This window comes from Sus scrofa, chromosome X (genome assembly GCF_000003025.6).
Source record: "Sus scrofa isolate TJ Tabasco breed Duroc chromosome X, Sscrofa11.1, whole genome shotgun sequence".
Classification (NCBI taxonomy): Eukaryota; Metazoa; Chordata; class Mammalia; order Artiodactyla; family Suidae; genus Sus; species Sus scrofa.
In genome coordinates, this window is record NC_010461.5 from 36,140,711 (window position 1) to 36,146,710 (window position 6,000).

Below are 6,000 nucleotides of genomic sequence, written 5' to 3' on the forward strand. Positions count from 1 at the left end.
ATTCCCTGCCAAAATTTCTCAGCTCTGAGAGTCACGGATGAAGGGCATAGGCACTTTCTGCCTCATTAACCAAACTAGGAGGGGCGGCTTGGGAGGAAAAATATCCAGACCACTTCGGAGCACACGAAGTTAGAGGGGTCCGTGCGGGTGCCCACATAGATGCTTCTAGCAGCTGCACGGGAATGGGGACCTGAGAGGGCTGAATCGGGGTGCAAACTTGGGTGTGGAGCCAAGTGATGATGACCGCGCTGAGGGAGGGGATTGCTGAGAGAGCCAGAGAGAATGCTAAGAAGAGGTTTACGGGGCAAAGTGGGTCACTTGAGTGGCCAGGACAGCTAGACCAGGAGGCCAGTGGAATCCAGGAGGAGAGGGTGGAAGAGAAGCAGGAGAGAGGGGTGTCACAGGAGCTGTGTGGGGGGTGAGTGAGGGAGAAGGCGTGGTCAGCCAGGTGGGGCAGCCAGAGGCCAGGAGGGCAGGGGACGTGGAAAGGCCATCGCATCTGGTGACACAAGCTCATTGGCAGCCCTGCGAGAACAAAAGTTAACCCAGAAGGAACAGTCACTGGTTGGCAAGGGGAAGCCTGGTGGAGATTTAAAATTTATGGCAGAGAGTCTGCAAAAAGGATAAACTGCCCTGTAGGGACTGTGAGCTAATTGTATCACGTGGTGGGCCTGGGGCTGGGCCAGTCTAGCAGCACAAAACAGGAGCCCACTTGCACAAGCTTAAGTAAAAAGGGAGAATTTATAGGAAGAATATGAGACTCCGAGATTCAAGGACAGGAAGTGCAGCCCGCCTCTGGGGGAAGGAACCTTGGCAGCTCCGCGTCCTCTCCCTTCCCTATCTCTGCTGCTCTGACGTCTCTGATCGCTGCTTCCCTCCCAGATGGTGTCTTTCTTCTCTCTCAGCTTTTTCTGCTATTCCGTGTGCATGGTGGAACATGGCTGCCTCAGGTGGCCCGCCTGGTCTGTTCACTTCCTTCTCCTCTGGGCTCACACTGTGCCTGCCACAAGGTGTTCAAGCAGCCAGTGAAGATTGGCCAGAACCACCAAGGTATCTGGAGGCCCAGTTCCCGAGAAAGCATCTGATTGGTCCAGTTGGGTCAGGTGCCCATCCCTTATCCAATCAGTGGTGGCCAAGGGGAGGGTCTTGTGCCCGGGGCTCCTCAGTAGGGGCCTGGGAGTAGCATCTTTGGGAAGCCAGCTGAGGCAGGTTCTTGAAGAGGAGAATGCGGGTGGCTCACATTCTCTGATGTTCCGGCCATGCTGCAGGCCCCTGATCCCCCTGGAACAGAGAAAGGCTCCCGAGTTCAGGCTTCACTTTAATGATGATCAATAAACAATGTGGAGGCCCCGAAGGATGGGGCATGTGCGCTGACACCTAAGTGGCAAATGAGACATTCTCTCCTCCACTTCCCCCGCCCCCATGCACACACCCAAGCCCAGCGACACAACCCAAAGAACTCATCAGGGCCTCTTGTGACAGTTAGATGTCCCCAGGCTGAGCTCTCATCTTCAGTTTCCTTCCACAATAACCTGAAAAGAGAAGAGCTAAATTGGAGGGAGCTGCGGCAGAGGGGGACACAATACTTGCCCTGCTTGGAATGGCCGTGACCCCACAGTATGTGGGTCAGGCAGAGTCTCAACCGGAAGCAGTTAGGATAGTTTGACAAGTATTCAGGGACAAAGGGACTAGTCCACAAAGATGTGGGTGTAGGGGAACCACAGGAATAACACAAGAAGCAGAAGCTGTTAGTGGTGGAGTTTTTGTGGGTTTTGGGGTTTTGTCTTGTTTTGTTTGTTTTTTAATCACCCTGGTCCCGGAGGTGAGTAGAGAAGTCCATGTTAAAAGGAGCAGGGACCTAGGAGTTCCCTGGTGGCTCAGTAGGTTAAGTATCTGGCCTTGCCAGTGCTATGGAGCAGGTTTGATCCCTGGCCTGGGAATTTCTGCATGGCACAACTGTGGCCAAAAGTAATTTTTAAAATTAAAAAGAAATTTGGAGTTCCCACGGTGGCTCAGTGGTCACAAACCCGACTAGTGGTCATGAGGACACGGATTCAATTCCTGGCCTCGCTCAGAGGGTTAAGGATCCGGTGTTGCCATGCGTGAGCTGTGGTGTGGGTCGCAGATGAGGCTGGAATCTGGTGTTGCTGTGGCTGTGGTGTAGGCCGGCGGCTACAGCTCCGATTGGACCCCTAGCCTGGGAACATCTGTATGGCGCGGGTGTGGCCCTAAAAACAGAAGAAAAAAAAAACCTTTTTTTTTAATTTAAAAAAGGAACAAGGGCTTTTAGTGGAAGGGTCCGTTGGCCCAAAGAGATGGCACAGGGGGGGAAGCTGGGGAATAAAGCTTCACCTCAACCTCCTCCTGCTCTCTGCATCCTTGCTGGGGTCCCCTGTCGTCGGAACTGGCCAGCGGAACTCCAGAGGGTAGGGGGGCCCTCTGAGATGGGTGCAGAGGGGTCAGCTTCCTGGGGCACAGGGCAGGGAGGAGGAGGGTGGAGCGTGGACCTGAGGGGCAGATGGAGGATACTGTGCCTGTCCCCGCACATTCCAGTCACATGTTACCCCGTGCGCTCCTCCAGGGCAAGCCACTCCGCTCCTTCGTTTTTGTTGCCAGCACCCAACCCACTGCCCAGCTCATGCTGCCAACCTGTGTTCCCTGATACCCCAAATGAATTCCATGGTGCCTCTTTGTTTCTCACGTTGGTGGTGAACTGGCAGCGCAGCATTCCGCTGAATGGGACCAGCAACTCCTCCCAAGGCAAAAGTTTGAAAGATGGAGAAGAAGGAAAGAAAGAAATCAAAAATGCCCCAAAGATGAAGGCTGAATGATGCCACTGGAGCTCTTTTTCACTTTCTCATCAGAAAGTGCAAACTGGAGTTCCCGTCGTGGCGCGGTGGTTAACGAATCCAACTAGGAACCATGAGGTTGCGGGTTCAATCCCTGGCCTCGCTCAGCGGGTTAAGGATCCGGCATTGCCCTGAGCTGTGGTGTAGCTTGCAGATGGCGGCTTGGATCCCGCGTTGCTGTGACTGTGGCGTAGGCTGGCAGCTACAGCTCCGATTTGACCCCTAGCCTGGGAACCTCCATATGCCGCGGGTGCGGCCCTAAAAAGACAAAAAGAAAGAAAGAAAGAAAGAAAGTGCCAATAATGAGCTGCACTGTCTGCCTCTTTATGATGGCCTTTATGTTCATAATAAAAACGACTGTAACTGGCACGTGCAGTACTTTAAATTTACCAAGTAGGTTATGCCCCTCATCTCATCCGATCCCCTCAAGAATCCTGTAAGGTACACTGTCTTATCTTCCCAGTTTGACAGACCAGACTCAGAGAAGTTAGGTGACTTGCCCAAGGTCACCCAGCAGGTATTGGTGGGATCAAAGCTAGGACTTCAAGTCCATTTCTGCTGTCATTTGCACCCTGCTGCCCCCTAGTCAGAAGACCTCTCAGGCTCGTGCCTGGCTGGGCAAGCTGTCCAGACATGGAAGCTCTGACTTTCAAGAGGCTGAAGAGCTGAGCAGGAAGCAGAGCACACAGGAGCCGGAATTAGTGACTGAGGAACTCTGTGGGCCCCTTGTTTTCTGCTGGGTCATCAACACCTTTTTCTTCTATTTGTTCTTCTCCGCTTCAAACCCAAGCGGAGCAGGGGGGTAAATGCCCTCCCCACTCATTGCAAAAGTGCATAGTAATTTTGATGATTTTATGGTTTTTTCCTTTTTCTTTCTAGAGCCGCACCCGCAGCATATGGAAGTTCCAGGGCTAGGGGTGGAATCAGAGCTGCAGCTGCCGACCTACACCACAGCCACAGCAACGCCAGATCCGAGCTGCATCTGTGACCTTCACTGCAGCTTGTGGCAACGCCGGATCCTTAACCCACAGAGCAAGGCCAGGGATCGAACTCAAATCCTCACAGACATGATGTCGGGTTCTTAACCCAGTGAGCCACAACAGGAACTCCTTGAAGATTTTAAAGTGGAATTCACTTAAAAAGGAAGGAAATTCTTTAAATTTTTAAATTAGAGTTGATTTACAATATTGTGCCAATTTCTGCTCTACAGCAAAGTGACCCAGTCATATATATGTGTATTTATACATTCTTTTTAAAATATTGTTTTTCATCATCATCTATTCCAGGAGATTGGATATAGTTTTGTTTTGTTTTTTTTTTCTTTTTAGGCCACACCCGCGGCATATGGAGGTTCCCAGGCTAGGGGTTGAATCGGAGCTGTAGCTGCCAGCCTGCACCACAGCTCACAGCAACGCCAGATCCGAGGTGCATCGGAGACCTACACCACAGCTCACGGCAACACTGGACCCTTAACCCACTGAGCGAGACCAGGAATCGAACACACAACCTCATGGTTCCTAGTCGGATTCATTTCCGCTGCGCCACAATGGGAACTCCTTTTTTTTTTTTTTTTTTGGATATAGTTAAACAGGAGGAAATTCTGTCATAGGCTACAACACGGATGAACCTTGAAGACATGCTAAGTGAAATAAGCCAGTTACAGAAGGACACTTATTCTAGGATTCCACTCATTTGAAGTACTTCAAGTAGTCAGATTCATAGAGACAGAAAGCAGAATGGTCATCGCAGGGCCTGGTGGGAAGGGAGAAATGGGGCGTCAGCATTTAATGGGGTGGGAGTTTCAGTTTTGCAAGACGGGAAACTTCTGCAGAGGGGTGGTGGTGATAGTTGTCCAACAGGGTGAGTGGACTTAATGCTTAACGTTCAAACATGGTTAAAATGGTAAAATTTTTGTGATGCATATTTTACACAATTTTTAAAAATTGAATTTGGCATTTAATGAGCCTCTGCTATGTGCTCTCTGCTAAGAATTCAAAGTGGTAAAGCATCCTCGGCCTTAGCTTCAAGGTCAGCCCTGAGTTCAAAGTGACGTCAGTGAACTCAGCGCCTGTCTGTTTGGAGAGTGCAGTAATGGGGGGCGGGGGGGGGGAGGCCGGCTCCCTTGCAGGGGCCTTTCCAGAGACTGAGATGACTTCAAGGGTGAAAAGGAGGTTGGGCAGGAAGTGGAAGAGCTGGGGACACACAGAACATTCCAAACAGAGAAAGAGCACGAGGGAAAATACAGAGGTATAAAATAGCACGCCGCTAAGCCTCCTCTCCTTTCTTTGTAGGGATGTCACTAAACCCACAAGACACCCCCCCATTCTTTAATTTTTTTATTATTGGAGTTCCTGTCATGGCTCAGTGGTAACGAACTTGACTAGTATCCATGAGGACTCGGGTTCGACTCCTGACCTCACTCAGTGGGTTAAGGATCCGGTGTTGCCATGAGCGGTGGTGTAGGTGGCAGACGTGGCTTGGATCCGGCATTGCTGTGGCTGTGGTGTGAGGCGACAGCTGTAGCTCTGATTCAACCCCCTAGCCTGGGAACTTCCATGTGCCACAGGTGCAGCCCTAAGAAGACAAAAAAAAAATTTTATTAACGAAACTTTTTTTTACAAGTCCCGTGCGGCTTAGAGTTAAGAATCCAGTGTTGCTACAGCTGTGGTGCAGATGGCAACTGAGGTGCGTGTTCGATCCCTGGTTCAGGAACTTCCACATGCCGAGAGCGCAGCCAAAAAAGAATGTTTTTAATTGAAGTATAGCTGGTTTACAATGTTGTGTTAGTTTCAGGTGTACAGAAAAGTGATTCCGTTAGACATTTATAACCGCATGCCCTTACTCTACACCCACGGGTCTATGACAGTGCTTTTCAAGCCATCTCTGGTGAGGACCATGGACGTGGGTGTTCAATCCTCAGTCCTTCGCAGGCTGATGTGTAACCTTACTGTGTATGACCATTACAGAGCTTAGGACACATGCCGCTCACCTTGGAAGTTTGAACCAATCTATTTCCTGTTCAACAAGAGTCCACTGATCACCCACTTGGATGACACAGCAAGGTCAAGTTGCCTTCAAGTTTTGAAAATGGTTAATCTCCATTTATGGGCTTTTCTTATTGTGGACCAGCACTGGTCCCCAGACCACACTT